This window comes from Olea europaea, chromosome 9 (assembly GCF_002742605.1).
Source record: "Olea europaea var. sylvestris chromosome 9, O_europaea_v1, whole genome shotgun sequence".
NCBI classification, from domain to species: Eukaryota; Viridiplantae; Streptophyta; class Magnoliopsida; order Lamiales; family Oleaceae; genus Olea; species Olea europaea.
The window spans coordinates 7287461-7305504 of NC_036245.1; positions in this window are offsets into that span (position 1 = coordinate 7287461).

The following is an 18044-nucleotide window of genomic DNA, read 5'->3' on the forward strand; positions in this document are numbered from 1 at the left end:
TGTATGCAACTAGATTGCTACAACAATGTATGTAACTTTTTCTTTTGTGCCATAATCGACTAGTGCGACGTCTTTTATTTTTTAGATGAATAATTGAAATCAAAATCCTAGTATACTGTTACTACATAGGTTATACTTGTTGATCAAAAACATTCCACACAAATATTCAATAAGCATGAAATGAACACGTATCTAAATAATTCCCAACACTAGATCAACCACCCTCAAACTATACATTTTAATTTGTTAAGTGGTCGTGTTATATATTATGATATTGTTTTGTCTTTTCAAGTTAAAAATTAATTAAACATGTACTATTCATATAACCACTAAAAAATACATTATAATTATCATGACTATTACGCTTAATAAATACGATTAGACATAAACAAGTTTCAAATTAGCAAAAACATCGCATGATTTATTCACAATTCATGAAACATAAACAATCTCAAATATTTCAATCAGCCAACAAGGATATCCAACTCATACAATACCACATAAAATAAGAAATATATAGTTTATTTTTAATGATTTATTTTTTAAAACATTTCACACAAGAAAATAAATAAACCAAACTAACTAATCTACATCCCTAACTAAAATAGACAATGTTCCCAATGGGTGTATAAAATAGGCTTAAAGAAGGGTTAATAATAGTCACCTTGTATATGATGTTTTTCTTTTATCACTTGGTATTTTATCTTCCTTTAATATTATATCTTTGCTCATTCTATAAAATATTTTCATCATACTTGAAAAAGAACCAAAAAATAATTTTAAATATACTCAAACGTGAGTTTATGCTAATTTAATTTGGAATGACAATTGTAACCTAGTTATAACCTATAACAAATAAAGAGAAAAAAAAATGTTTTCGAAAAATTTAAATTTTCAAATTAATTTTTTTAATTTTATAATAGAAATAAAAAAAAAAAGCAAAGAAAGAAAAGAAAATGACATTAATATATTTTTTTTTAAAAATTTCGGTTGACCAAAATTTATAAAGCCGTGATTGACCCTAAGAAAACAAAAAAGTTTAGTTTAGTCGAAACCCGTGGTGTGTGTGTGTGTGTATATATATATATATATATATTATACACCGGGTTTGGATTATGATATTTCACCACTTTGAATAGGACTTGGAGTTCTTGCTTAGCTTGTGTAGACTACACTACACTTCTTATTCCCTCGAAGACTTTACTTTGCCTTCTTAAGTATGATATGACATGCCATTACCCAATTCGGACTCAATTAAGCATACTTCAATTTCTTCATTGGCTTTAATCACAAAATCATTGAAGTTGGAGGTTCATATGCTAATTCTGTCTTCTTGAATGCCAATGATTCGATTATCTTCATCATGATTAATTTCTCAATTTCTACATATTCTTCTTCTTTAGTTATTGATTCACTAGGTTAAATAATAAAGATATCCTCTGTAAGTATGCTATTTGATTCATCCAAAATAATTTTTTTCATTCCTTTTATAGTTCAACATGGTAAAGACATCTTCCACAAGCATGTCGTCGTCATCTTCTTTATATAGACAATCCAAGATAGCTTTCTTGACTTCATCTGGAGTGGCTAATAACAATCAACTTTTAGTATAATCCACAATGTTTACAAGTTGATCTCATCTTTTCATAAAAAATGTATGGAGAGATGGCAATGGGTTGAGTTGAGCCTGCTAGGCCCCGTTACCCACGAGTTGAGATCATAGCTCGTAAAATACATGCTAAGCTTATGTTTAGCTTGTCTCTTAAGGACCAAGCTGGGCTCAGCCCACAAGCTCAACTTTTTTTTGGGTTTTTCTAACCTTTTTACAATAATTATTCAGAGTTAAAATTGTACACAAATAACTTATCATGTGTACAATATTATTATTATTATTATTATTATTATTATTATTATTATTATTATTATTATTATTATTTTAAATCAAGTATCCGAAAAACAAAGAATTCATTTTGACATTTTCGCAAGTTCTTCCAAGTATCGTCAATGCCAAACACATGAATCAAACACACTTCATATGTTTGGTAGCACACTTCATTGACGTTACATGGAATTTGAGGAAATTGATTCTTTGTTTTTGGAGGCTTGCTCATATGCAACAATCTTTATACTTGTTAAGTTGAATGTATATAATTGATATGAGGTTTGATTAATTGAATTGTATGAATATGAAGTGTATAACGTTATAGAAGTAAAATGTACATTAAATATTAAATTGAATTGAGATTTGAAATTAGATATGATTTTTTTTTTAATTTTATTTCAAAAACTCTCTTCATTTTATTTTAGCCTAGCCTAGCTACTTATTTCTAGTAGACGGAGTTAAAATTATACACGAATAACTTGTTAAATTGTGCATGAAGAACTTGTTACGTATAGTAGACCGAGGTAAAATTGTACACGAAAAAACAAAGAATCCACAAGTTCCAGGTATGTTTGACAACATGCTTCATTGACGATACCTTAAATTTGAGGATATAGATTCTTTGTTTTCAAAGGGTTGATTTTTTCAAAAAATAAAATAAGTATATATATACTCGTCAAATTAAATATAGAGAATTGATTTGAAACTTGAATAATTGAATTGTATGAATGTGAAATATATAAAGATGTAGATAATTGAATTGAGATTTGAAATACATAAATTATAAAGATGTAGAGAACATTCTAATTAAGTCAAGAATTTTAGTTCTGTGAATCTTTTTCTTACGAGGTATGTGCTCATCCACGTCCTCCATGCAATCAAGTTGATTTCATAAAACAAGTGATCCCTCTAAGAAAAAACTTACAAAACAAAAAATCTTAACTCGATCAAAATGTTTGGCAATTGAGATTTGATAATTTTGAAATTAGATTTTATTTTTTTAAATTTTTTTTAAAACCCTTCTCTTTTTATACGAACTTGGGACTAGCTACTTAATTTTCCAGTAAGCAAAGTTAAAACAGTATAAAATAAGTTAGGCACCTTATTGATAAAGGCTCATCTCATCTTTGGCTTGACCCTTGGCTTTATCGCGATGTTTTATGGAATCTACTACCAGATTGAGCTTGATCCAGGGTTGTTTTAATTTTGCTCCAATATTGTCTCCCTTTATCAAGAAGAGAGGAAAGATCCAATTTCTCTTTCAAGGTTGCGATCGATTCCTTACCTGTTACAATTTTATTTATTTATTTTTTTAAAATCACAATAGTATTACGAAAATAACAAAATTTGATTATATGACAATTAAATTAATATGATTGCATGCAATTTCCTCGTACTTATATTGTATTTGAAAACGTGCATCTTGTCAATTCTTTACGCACATCAATACTTCCAAAATATTTTCTTTCAGTTGACTCCTAACCTCAAACAAAGTTATTTTACCCACACTAAAAACAAACTACAAAGCTATAGTCTAACTGGAGGTGTTAAAAGAGCTTTTGCAATGATAGAAACAAAAGAATATTTTTGTTCGTCCTTTTGCCAAAAATCAAGTAAATCAAATTATATAGCATCAATGGATTTCACACTCCCAAGCATTTGATGATTAAATATTTAACTAATTTAGCAGGCATTTTGGTAGAACTTGCGTCCGCTGTCAGATTATATGTTGGAGACACTCTAGAGGAAGAACTCATTTATCATATCTTTTATCCCTAATGCCTTCAAATACATTCCCTAGTTTTTCATCATCTTCTTCAAGATTAGTAGAACGGGTGGTTGCGGCGTGTTTTCGACTAATATTTGCACCCAATCATTGTACATACAATTCATACATACAAGTTAACTTATTTTCTAAATTCCAATAAGTGATAAGTGCGTCGAATTTTAAATAGTTGTTATTTGTCTATTAACATATTTAATGCCTCTTAAATTGTACTTGAGGTCCATTACACTTGCTAAGGAAATAACATAGGCAAGTCTTTCCAATTTGTTCTAAATTCAGTTCCATAGAAAATAATATTTCAGTAATTTGTGATCCTTTTGTATTTTTGAAAGTTCATGTAATGACAAAAAGATGTTTAGAACTTTTGAACTATACTATCCCCAGATAAGATATTTTTAAAATCATAAAAACTAGTCTTTTTTTTATTTTTTTTATTTTTTACTTTAAAGGCTAGTTTCGAATTAGAATAAATCAAAACAGAATCATTGACATTTTTTACTATATCAGCGATTAAATATTCATATCCTTCATATTATTTTAATAATATGTAAGTGGAGTTCCATCTATACCCTATATCAGTTATAAATATTTTGGTATCTTGGCCACGTGCACAAAGTTCCTCAAATACTTTTTTCATATTTGGTGATATATGTGATGATATATACAAGTGCATCCCTAATTCTATAAATTTGATCCTTAATATGTCACGTACTATCTTGCACAATTCATTTAAAAATGTAACACACACAACAAATATGAAACAAAGAAACCACCAAAAGCTAGATTAAGTACTCTATAAACTTTATCGCTAACAGGTTTGTATCCCTATCATTATTAAATGTAAAAGAATGAATTTTATTTTTACAACGATATTCCTAAATAATTTCCATGAGAACATTAATAATATTCTTAGCATTATGAGAAAATTTAATTATCTTAAAAATAATATTTTTTTATGCATAATTTAAAGTAGGTCCATAGAGTGTACGGTTACTGGCTTACTGCTATATAACATTTTTCATTTATACCGTCTTATTTATGTAAATCACTAAGCAATTGGTTTTTGTTTCTAACGAAATACTCTAGTGTATCATTACAAAGAGTGTTTCTACTTGTCCACACATATCTTAGTTGGAGATGTTCTTTCACGAGCGTTGTGAAATGGTCGTTGTCGACTACGCTTAACGGCAACTCAACACCGATAATGAACTTTACCATTTCTTTACAAATTCTTTCCTCCATATACATCTATGTGCTTGGTGTTGAAGAACTGGTACTAGAAGGAGTATCAAATGCTAGTTGTGTTTGAAATCCACCAACAAGTCGATGTTTGGCATCCATTTCACATAATGACTGTTGATGTGGTTGATATCAATAACCTTTTGCCATGTCAATCGTGTTTGACTGTATATACACATGGCCTTAGACTCTGTGATGGTACGATCTATTAAAATCAATTTAAAGTGTTCCCAATACTTTGCAATTTTTCCCTTTCACTTCCCCCTTGCATCGAGAATTTGTAGTTCCACATCGCTAGCATCTTCTCGATGTTATCCAAATCAATTGGATTACTACTTTCATGAGTATCATCAATGCCTATTTTCGACAAACCGTTGGGGATGGTGACCAGCAAATTGATTGATAAATTTAGATTGTGGCATCATAGGTGAACGGCCATCGAACAAGCTCTCAATAGAATCAATAGGATCCATGTGTATGTAATAGAATGTAGTGTAGAGAATAAAGATGAAATGTATAAATTGGATAAAGTCGAGAAGAGAATAAAATTGAGGGAGTGTATGTAATAGAATTGAAATTTGAATGTAATAAAAATTATAGAATGTGTATGCAATTATACATATAAGTAATAGATTGTATATTTGTATGTAATAACGAATAATGAAGAAATCATAGAATTATGGAGAGTAGAAGAGAGTTTGTTGATTGTTGTGTAAAAAAATGATTTGTATTGTGGGGTATTTATATAGGAAAAAACTAAAATAAAAAATAAAAAATTTCAATGATCATTGGGGAACCAAAGGTCATATGCAAAAGTTTGAACTCGCCTATCGAGTTTCCCTGCTCGACTCGTGCTCAGACTAATCTTGAAATGAGCTCGAGCCTTCGATGGTTGAACCTCAACGCGACGACCCAGCAAGCTACTTGGCTCAATTGTCACCTCCAGATGGATGGGATAAATAATGACACTAGCAAGTCTCTTCGAGTGTAGTAGGTGGATTGTATCCCATCATGGCGAAGACATCTCCAACAAGCATATCACCATCATTAATATCAGGATAAGTTATTACATATTATTGATGATCTCTTGTGTTCTTTTCGCTCCTATCAATGATAAAAAAGTAGATTAGCTGAAATTGAAAAAAGAAAGAATAAAATAAAAGCTAGAAATAATTTAAACCAATATTGAATTAAAAAAAGTTCTTGACAATGGCCCCAAAAATTTATTGTCGATTTTATATTTCACAAGTGTACGGATCATGACAAGTAATAAAGTAGACCTAAGAGTCCATATTATCCTTCTTAAGAGAACTACAATTTAGTCATTGTTTCACCTATTCCTAACTTCAATTCAATCGAGGATAAATACAAGTATTTCTAATTGTTATCGTAAATATTATAATAATTCTACAAAATAATTAAAAAGTGAGCTTTTATATAATGGTTTAAGTGTTAGGATTCTCGAGTTCATCATAACTATTCTTTAATCTCAATTTCGAAATTTTATTACAATAGATTCCATTTAGTCGGTCGAATTTTTTTAATTTAACTAATTTACGTCTCTGGAGCTCGAACCAATCCTACTTAATTAAGTCAACCCATCATATCTCTATGTAAATCTGAATGCCAATAAAGAACATTCAACCAATAAAGAACATTCAATTACTAAAGAATTTATTTAAAGACGGCGATAACCATGAAAGTGTATATCTACTCTTTTATCCAAATTGCAGGTTTTTACTCGATGGTATAAACAAATAATTCGACTCTCGGCATAATTATTGCTCACAGATCAATGAAGTAGTGTCCAATAATTCAAAGCATTAAAAAAAAAAGAAGTAAAAATAATTCACAACATTAATAGGAGATTTAAGACTTTTTAATTAAAAATAAAGTTCAATCTCTAGGTTACAATTGCTCATCTTAACCAATTATTTAATTACATATTTAAATATTATGGGAAAGAATAAAACAAGAAATAATTAAAGTATATCACCGAATTTTAAGGCAAAAGAAGAAAAAGGGTGAAGATCTTGTCCAAAATTTGTACCAAAATTCCACATTCTTCTTGTAAAAACTTTGAAACCCTAACGTCTTATTGATTCTTGAGTTCTTTCCTTTTGGTGCTGTAAATGTAAGATTTATGTGTTCCAAAATGTACTTTGTCTCGTGTAACAGATCTCCACAAGCCTCTTCTAATTGTTGGATAAGGTATGTATTTATAGAAAAAGATTTAGGTTAAAATCCTTGATCCAACTAGTTTCCACAGAGAGTTTGAGAAGGAAAAAGAATTGATTCCACTTTTTAATTGGAATCATTTTCCCGTCCAATTTAGTCCTTCATCTTCTAATCCTTTCAATTCAATCCTCTTCATCCCAAAATTACTAATAATTGATCGGTTGCAAGTTTTGAAAGTTTAAAATTTAGTCCCTAAACTTTTCAAATTTCGAATTTAACCCCTAGATCTTATGATTTTTTTATCGAATGCTCCATTAATACTTCCAATTAATCAATTACAATTCAGTTAATTTTCAACTACTCTGAATCAACTCCAATTAAGTTCCCAATAACTCTTTTTCACACCAATTGTACCTTTATTGGAATTTTTCCTATGATAAAATAGTTTACACAAATTAAGTAAATAATCACTCAATATACATATAGTTGAATAATAATAAAATTTTGAATTAGTGCATAAAATGCATTTATCAGTTGTAGCCTGCACAAAGTATTATGATGCAGACCAACCACCTTGGTCTCTAGAGTTAGCTAAAGTTTGGGTCCTCTTTCATCACCTTGGAGAAGGTGACAAGTTTGCATGGAGTTATGTCACCCCAAAGGATGGTATTGATGAGGCATTGGGCTATGCTCTAAAAGCGTCAAAAATGGAGGGTGGCCTCGATGAGTGGCCTCATCGTCTGGTGATGAAGGTGGGATAGGCAACACTTCGATTACTAGTTTCCTAGGAGAGTAGGTCGTTGCATAAATTTTCCTAACTTGGGAGCAACGCAGTCTATCACATAGACACAGACATATCAGATAATAATGTTCAATTTGTTAATGCCTCTACGTATGTAAACTCCCTTGACAATCTTATTTTCCGTTTATTTTGTGTGGCTACCACAATATGAGCAATTTTGTATCATAATATTATAGAAAATGTATCTTATTTGTTGTTTTTCCTCCTATCAGATTACATGAAAGAAACTACCTAAAGTAGGATTAAGATTTTGTCTGAAGCATGAACTTATGCATGAATTTTATGTTGGAATTTAGTGATGTTAATGAAATTGGATTATCATATATCGTATATGTGGTTTAGATACCAATTTTAAGTATACCGTATATGTAGCTTACCGTATTTGCAGGAAGCTTACCATATATGCAACTCACCGTATTTGTAGGCAACTTACCGTATTTGCACCTTACCATATTTGCAGCTTATCATATATACTTCTAGCCATATTTGACAAATATTGGTTTTACCCATTTCATATACATACAATGAGAGATTAAATACCGTATATGCAACTAACATATAACAAATTGCATTTACCAACTGTTAGCAAGAAAATTCAAAAAAAAAAATTTCTTTTTCGATTTTTATTTCTAACATAAATATAACAAACAAGTAAATTGAAAAAATATATGAATCAAGTAAATTGCAAACGTGTAAATCGCTCAATAAATAATCTATAAGAATAAATTATAAATATGTAAATTGCATAAAATGAATAAATCTTCAACCCAAGACCTGTGTGAGCACGGTTTCCTTAAATTAGAGTCACCTCCTTACCGTAAGTGCTTGAGGTTTAATCCGAGCATCTGTTTCCTAGGATACAGCAGTAAAACCCGTAGAATTTGAGCACCACAGATATTATGCTCGCAAACTGAGTTTGTAGTCGAATAATATCATCACCAAGATGATGCTAAAAAAGCAAGAGATTGTTATGTAGATAACACTAATTTGTAGAATATTTTCGTGTGTATGCAGACAGTAATTTCGTGTGTATTCTCGTGGTTAGAATTGCTGAAAATGAGACTTAATATAAGATTAAATTTGTCTATTAACTCCATAGCAATAAACACAGGAGTTGCTTCAATTTCTGGGAGTTTTGGCAGTTTTCAAAAATTCAAAGTTCAGTTGGAGAAAGCAAAAAATTGCAAAACGTGGACACTCCAAACAGGCCAATTTTTGCTCCGTTCGGTCCGACATTCGTATACGTGGGTCACGCCTGCACACAAGTTCAAGGTCCGAAGGCAATTTTGGTCCGTGATTTGCACCCCCTACGTGCGCACGTGAAGAGAGCCTCTATGCTACACATGATTACATCCTTCCAATGTGCAAACATATTTAAAGTGGTTCTTACATTCATATTTTTCCTATGTGGGACAAACTCATTTTTCCCACATAAACCATCGTCCAATGGTCAACTTTGAGTTCCGATTTCTCATTCACTCGAGTTTCATTTTTGGCAACTAAATATATAATTATGATGCTCTCACGGAAGAGAACACGAATCAACTTTGATCTTCCAAATTGGACCAACGGATCCCATCAAAAAGTGTGCCAAAAGTGAGCCATTTACTTATATTTTTCAACAATCCCTCACATGAATGAAAATTGGGAGAGACATGAGACCGTAAGATACAAGACTTGGTAATAAAGTTCAACGGTTGAAGCCTGCATAGGATAGTTAGATATTATCCTTTGATGAACATTCCCTTGTGAAAGCATATTTACTTTCTGCCATTTATGTAAATAATGATATACTCTACACAACATTATTCCTAACACAATTCAATTCTCATTATTATGTTCGTTTTGGCCATGAATATATGCTTGGTTCTGTGAGAGTTCTTGAGAATTGAGCCCCACACAATTCTATTAGAAGCGGACCCACTTCTCTCAAACATAGGTGATTTCTTATTACAAGTAACCTGTATTACTTGGCTCGATTTTTGACGCATAAGAATCATTAAAAACTTATTGCTTATCCTTCATCCTTACGGGCATCACTTTTACTTCATAGGAATAGATAGGAGGTAACACCCCCGCAGTGATTTTATTAAATCTTTACAATTAGGTTGTCCCTTTGAACATAGATCTTAGGATCTTCGGTCAACTAGGTTGGGTTTCCTTTTTACTAACTTATCCATTCAAGGGCTTAAGTCCCATTCATTTTGATGATTTCTCAACTAACTCTCTATTTAACCATTTGGTTAGCAGATCGCCGACATTATCTTTTGACCTTACATATCCAATAGTGATAACTTCAGTTGAGAGTAATTGTCTTATGGTATTGTATTTCCGATGTATATGTCTATACTTGCCATTGTACATGTTACTATGTGCCCTTTCTATTGTTGATTGACTGTCACAATATATGCAAATTGCTGACACAGATTTTGACCATTTTTGGATATCCTCTAAGAAGTTGTTCAATCATTCGGCCTCTTCACCACATTTATCTAAAGTTATAAACTCAGATTCCATCGTAAATTTAGCTATAACTTTGCATAGAGGATTTTCACGATATGGTAGCACCTCCCAATGTAAATACAAATCTACTGGTGGACTTTTAGTCTTTTATATCAGATATCCAATTAACATCACTGTATCCTTCAATGACCACTGGATATCTGGTATGTGTAGTCCATAGTCACGAGTATATTTTAAGTATTTTAGTACTCTTACTATTCCTTTCCAGCGATCAGCTCCTGGATTACTCGTGTATCTACTCAGTTTACTGATTGTGTAGACTATATCTGATCTTGTACAGCTCATCAAGTACATTAGACTTTCAATAACTCTCGAATATTCTACTTGAGAGACACTTTTACCTTTGTTTTTAGATAGATATTAACTTGTATCGATCGGTGTTCTAGCCATATCAGTATTATCCTTATTGAACTTTTTCTAGAATTTTGTCTACATAATGTGACTAACTTAGAACAAGCTCATCTGATGTTCTTGAGATTTTCACTCCAAATATAATATCAGCTAAACCCATATCTTTCATGTCAAATCTCAAATTTAACATATTTTTAGTGGATTCAATCATCTTATTGTCACTATAAAAAATAAGCATGTCGTCAACGTAAAAGACACAAGATGACATAGTCATCTTTAATGTCTTTAACGTAAACACATTTGCCACACTCATTGATTGTAAATCTACTCTCTATTATGACATTATCAAATTTTTCATGACATTGCTTAGGTACTTTTTTCAAGTCATTTAGTGACTTCACCAATTTACAAATTTTCTTTTCCTACCCTGATGACGAAAACCCCTCGGGTTACTCCATATAGATTTCTTGTTCTAAATTTTCATTTAAAAAGGTAGTTTTAACATTCATTTCATGTACTTCAAGATTTCGCAAAGCGACAATCGCAAGTATCAACCTATAGATGTTATTCTCATCACTGGAGAATACATATCAAAGTAATCAAGGCATTCTCTTTGTTTGTAACCTTTTACTACTAATCTGACCTTATACTTTTCGATATTCCATCTGCTCTCATTTTCTTTTTAAAAATTCATTTATAGTCTAGTGGTTTGCTTCAAAGGAAAATCCACTATCTTCCATGTATGATTTTGCAGTATGAAATCCATTTCACTTTTAATGGCATCCTTCCATTGAGATCCTTCCGAGAAATTCACAGCCTCTTGAGAACTTTGAGGTTCACTTTCTAGCATATAAGTCAGAAAATCAAGACAATACGATTTTTCTATTATTTCCCATTTGCTACGTCTAACCTCAGTCTTCTCTTCTAGTTCGTCGTCATGATTATTTTCAGTCATAGTCTCATATGTTTGTTTGGAGGAGCTTACTTCCTCTTTAGATTTGTACGGAAATACATGTTTAAAGAATGAAGCATTTCTTGATTCCAATATTGTGTTTTTGTGTATGTGTGGGATTTTAGAATGATACACAAGAAACTAATAAGCACTACTATTGTGTGCATTGCCAATAAAGATGCAATCCACTATTTTTGGCACAATCCTTACCTTCTTTGGTGTTGGAACGGCCACTTTAGCAACACACCCGCAACTCGTAAGTATTTATAAGAAAGTTTTCTTCCTTTTCATAACTCATAAGAGGTCTTTTTCATTTTCTTTCGAAGCACCATATTTAAAAGGTAATTTGCTAACAACACAGCTTTCCCCCACATGTTCTGAGATAACCCAGAACTTACTAGCATTGTATTCATCATTTTCTTTAAAGTACAATTTTTCCGTTCAACAACACCGTTTTGCATCATTTCCTTTAAAGTACAATTTTTTCGTTCAACAACACCATTTTATTGCGGTGAATAAAGTGCAGTGGTTTCATGTATAATTCCGTGTTGTGCACAGAATTCAGCAAATGTTGTACACAGAACTCACCACCTCCATCGCTTCTTAGTACTTTAATTTTCCTATTATGTTGAGTTTCAACTTCATCCTTATAGAGAACAAATTTCTCTATAACTTCATTTTTACTTTTTAGCAAATACATATAACAATATTTAGTGTTATCGTCGACAAAAGTAATGAAATACTTGTTACTACCTCTTGTTTGTAACAAGTTTTAGGTCATATACATCACTATGAATTAAATCAAGTGGTTCTGTGTTCCGTTCAATTGATTTAAACGATAACTTTGTTACTTTTGTCTCAACAGAAGTGTCACACTTATCTTTGGAATCAATATGAAACTCAGGTGTGCAATTCAAGTTAACTAGTGTACGTAAAGTATCATAGTTAACATGTCCTAATTTACCATGCCACAAATTTGAAGACTCAAGTAAGTAAGCAGAAGAGTTTGCTTCATTTATTTTTTGTTTAACAACCATTACATTGAATTTAAACAAACCATCGGAAACATAACATTTTTCGACAAACATTTCACTTTTCGACAAAATAACTTTGTCTGACTCAAATACACAAATAACTTTGTTTGACTCAAATATAATACGAAAATCATGCTTATTCAAAATCGACCCGGAACTAGGTTCTTGCGAATTTTCGGCACATATAACACATTGTTGAGAGTCAGCTCTTTCCCGAAATCATCTTCAGAACCACATTTCCTTGACCTTTGATTCCAGAAGTTGTTGAATTTCCCTTAAACAACTTTTCTCCATTCTCAATTGCTTTATTCGTCGCAAACAGCTCCTTATCAGAGCACACATGCCTGGTAGCACCGGTGTCAAATCATCACTCTTGAGGATTTGAACCCACCATGTTCACTTTAGAAATTACGGCTGAGAGATTCAGCTCCAACACATCTTGTGCCATATAGTCAACCACATTTCTTTCTTTCTTCTTCTTTGGCAATCTGCACTCTGAAGACTTGTAGCCCACTTTGTCACAATTGAAGCATTTTCTTTGGAATTTCTTCTTAAAAATTCCACCTTTCGGTCCTTACTTGGTCCTTTTGCCACCGGATGACTCAAACTTGTTTTTGTAGATCTTACTACTTTGACCATGCTCAACAACATTGGCTTTAACCATACCAGGATTGAACCACTTCTTTTCAAAACTCTTGCTATCTTCTTCAATTCGACGTCTAACAATTAGTTCTTCGACTTTCAATTCCTGAAATCTTTTCACGCGGGGGACAATTTTTTAATAAGTATAGCCACTTGAAAAGTTTCACTTAACATCATCCCTTCGTCATGAATTTCGTGAAAAATCACTGGGAGTTCTTGTACTTGACTGATAACTGTTTTGGAGTCCACTATTTTAGTCTAAGAATCTACCGACAATGAACTTTTTAACTCCGACATCCTCAGTTTTATATTTTCAATCCAAAGACTCCCACAACTCAGTAACAGTTTTCATAATACTATACACATAGGGATGTCAATTTGACTCATCGACTCAGGCCGCCAGTGGCTTGGCCCCCAAAAAAGCCCAAGCCATGGCTCGGGGCTCAGGTCGAGCCCCATTTTGAGGTTTCGGGCTTAGCCCAAGCCAACCCGTGTGGCTTACCGGCTTGGGCCTTTTTTTATATAAATAAATAAACAAATAAGAAGGAAAAGCACAAAAAAAGGCAGCTAGCGGCTGCCTTAAAATAAGCTGCCTTGTTAAAATAAGGCAGCAGTGCCAATGCAATTATTTTAAAAAAAAATAAAAAAATAATAAAGAAAAAATCGATCCGGCTCGGGCTTGGCTCGCTTCGGCTCGAGCCTTTTTCTTTCCGAGCTTTTGCTCGGCTTGGGCTTGAAAAAAGCTCATTTCATTTTACTCGAGCCTTGAGTTTCGGCTCATTAATATCCCTAGTTGTATAGGGTGTCTGCTAAATTGTTCATAATATAGTTTTGACACAGAAAATTCAAATGGTTCCAAGCATCAAATGCATGATTGTTTGAACATCTCCCTCACCCTCATTGAGTTTTAGAGCAATCTCAATCAAGAATCTCGGAAGATTCAAAGTGGTCAGGTAAAAATCATTTTCTACTGCCAACTTTTGAAATTCAAGACATTGAATTTTCGCAATTTTTTCTCCATGATTGACCGGAACATTAATGGTATGGCCAATTGTTGGAGCCATAATACAACTCACAACATGACTTGGCAATTTAGCCACATTCTGGCTACAACAGAGCTTGGGCCTTGAACCACAGCAGAGCCCACAGCTTGATTTCTAGTAAGCACAGCTTAGATTACATCCATGTTGGTTGATGCCATTTCTAAAAGTCAAACAAAAAAAATTAGTTACTTAGGAATCCGTTTTAAGTTTGTTAGAACTTAGTAGTGTTAATGAAACCGGATTATCGCATACTATATATGTAATTTAGATACTGATTTTAAGCACACCATATATGCAGCTTACTGTATTTGCAGGACGCTTACCGTATATGTTGCATATCGTATATACTTTTAACCATATTTGACAAATATTGGTTTTACCCATTTCATATACATACAATGAAAGATTAAATACCGTATATGCAACTAATATATACCAAATTGTATTTACCAACTGTTAGCAAGAAAATTTAGATTTTTTTTTCTTTTTCGATTTTTATTTTTAACATAAATATAATAAACAAGTAAATCGTAAAATATATGAATCAAGTAAATTGCAGACGTGTAAATCACTAAATAAATAATCTGCAAGAATAAATTGCAAATATGTAAATTGCAGAAAATAAATAAATCTTCAACCCGAGGCCTGTGCAAGCATAATTTTCTTAAAACAGATTCGCCCCCTTACCGTAAGTTAATCCGAGCATCTATTTCCCAGGATACAATGGTAAAATCCATAGAATTTGAGCACCACAGATACTACTTCGACGAACTGAATTTGTATTCGAACAATATCACCAAGACAACGCTGAAAATGCAACAGATTGTTATATAGACAACACTAATTTGCAGAATATTTTCGTGTGTATGCAGACAGAACTTTTGTGTGTATTTTCATGGTTAGAATTGTTGGAAATAAGACTTAATATAAGATTAAATCTGCCTATTAACTCCATGGCAATAAACACTGGAATTGCTTCAATTTATGTGAGTTTTGGCAGTTTTCAAAAACTCAGAGGTCGGTTTGAGAAAACAAAAAATTGCAAAATGTAGACACTCTAAATGGGCCAATTTTTGCTCCATTCGGTCCGATATTCGTGTACGCATGTCGCACCCGCACACAAATTTAAGGTCTGAAAGCAATTTCAATCGGTAATTTGCACCCCTTGCGTGCGCACGTGGAGAGAGCCTCTATACTACACATCATTACACCCTTCCAATGTACAACCATATTTAAAGTTGTTCTTACTTTCATATTTTTCCTATGTAGGACAAACTCATTTTTTCCACATAAATTATCTTTCAATGGTCAATACAAATGTATCCTTAACATACTGAAACGACTACCATTATTGGTATCAAATCAATAGCGATTCATACAAGCTAAATCTTCTAATCGATAAATAAGCCAAAGAAAGAACTTCAATTTCATTAATTGATTTATCTCTTTATCAAGGTGATTACTATCACCTAGAACTTGGCTACGATTCTTTTCGTTGTAAAATACTTTAATTTCTCATTCACTCGAGCTTCATTTTTGGCAAGTAAATATACGATTTCGATACTCTCACCGAGGAGAACATGGATCAACTTTGATCTTCCAAATTGGACCAACGGATCCCACCAAAAAGTGTGTCAAAAGTGAGCCATTTACTCATATTTTCCAACATTTTTATTATTTGTGAGTGTTCTTAGAATATTTTTTTTTTCCCCCTTAGAATAGTCACTTAAAAGTTAAACTTAGCCCATTGGTTGTGTGCTGCATCAAGAAGTTGCACTATTTTGTGAAGGATGTTCAGAATTTGATTAATGCGTTAGAATGATGATCTTATTATTGTGGAAAATTACAGTTGCGTTCCCAATTTATTAAAAAATGTAGCAACTAAGTACCCAACGTAGAAGGAAAAAGACCAGTTTGTTCTAATTTATCTAAGGGGATGGCATGGGTTGCGTTATTCTTTCCTTTTCTAATTTCTATTGTCCATAAAATATACGTTTGAATTTTGACAGATTTTATGTTTAAGCAATCTTTAATTTGCTACAAAAAGAATAATTTAAGATTCACTCATTTCAAATAATTGGAAGTTGTTTATAAATAGTTTAAATTATAAATAAATAAAAATAAGCGAAGAATAAAAATCGTGAGCTTCACGAAATATATCGATAAAAATGATTTGACAATTAATTAGCAAATAATAAATGGTAGCCAAACATGATCTAAGACTTTAGAGACCTACTAGCCACGAAGATGATAGAACGATAATATTCTTATGGCAAATGCTCCATTTGGAAAATGAAGAATAGCATTTTATTGTAAATTGTGGTGCTCTTTGTGTCTAGATTTTAAATCCGGAGAAGCCCACAAAAAATAAAATAAAATAAAAATTGTGAAAAAGTTGGTGAATCTTTGATGGTGTGGTTTCGTGTTGCATGTGACCAAGTGTAAATTCAAAAAAGGACATGTCAAAACCCACTAACCACTTGTGAGTAGTGTTGTGTTCGCAGGATTCATAAGATCCCACCTACACAGTTTATGTCTATTCACTTTCTTCGACGTGTAATGAAATTTAGTACAAGTGGTGGTGCTCAGCACCGACGTAAATGATATTGAAGGTCTATTTAAACTTGTTCAATGAAATTAAAATATATTTTAATGTATCGAACAAATCAAGATAAGCATCAACTTCCGCCTATGATTTATTGTGTTACGATGACTTGACACGTTAATTTGGTAAAAAAAATTAATTGGTAAAAAAAAAATTCTCATATAACATAGATATTTATGAGAATATATTCTTGATTTCTCTTTATGAAAAGTCTTGATATTCCTTTTAAAAGTATAATCACGAGAATATAATTTTCACACAAACTGTTACGCCTATGAATTATCACTCCATATTGGGCCACCTTATTGGACCCGAGCTAGGCCCATTAGTGTTGGGCGCCTAGCCGAGGCGCCACCGAGGCCATAAAAGCCTAGCCGAAGTGCCTATCACTTTGCTCACCTCGTACTGGGCTCGAACTTAGGCCTATTAACCCGCCTTAGCCCATTTCACATCATTTCTCTATAATATGGATTCAATTCACAAGTTAAGGTTTCGAGGGGACGAAGCGAGGGTGCCTGTTGGAGCCATTTTTGGAGGTCAACAGATTTTCTTTTTATGAGCCTCGGAACCACTCCGACCCCCCGAAGCCTCTCCGAAGTGATACACCGATTCCTGCCACTGATTTGTCGAAGTGTCCCGTCTCCGAGGTCGGGTTCAAGTGGCTTGAACCCCCGTTAGAAGATTCGCTGCCAATTTAAGATTTGCTCTGCATATAAGGTTTAAATTGATGTGACGTCCCCCATAAAGCTATTTGATGTGACTTATCAACTTTATGTCAATTCAACTAGGGGGAAACAAACTGTCCGCCCACTCTACAAGCGCGGCTGATTGACGCCTATGAGCAGACGCTTCATACCGTCAGATGTATACACGTGTTCCACATCCCACGGTTCATACCACCTATAAATACCCAAAGATTGGCCAGAGGCAAAGGTAATGAAACTCTCAATAGATAGCACTACATAACAAGTTTATATATTCTCCTCCCCCTTTATTGACGGATTGAT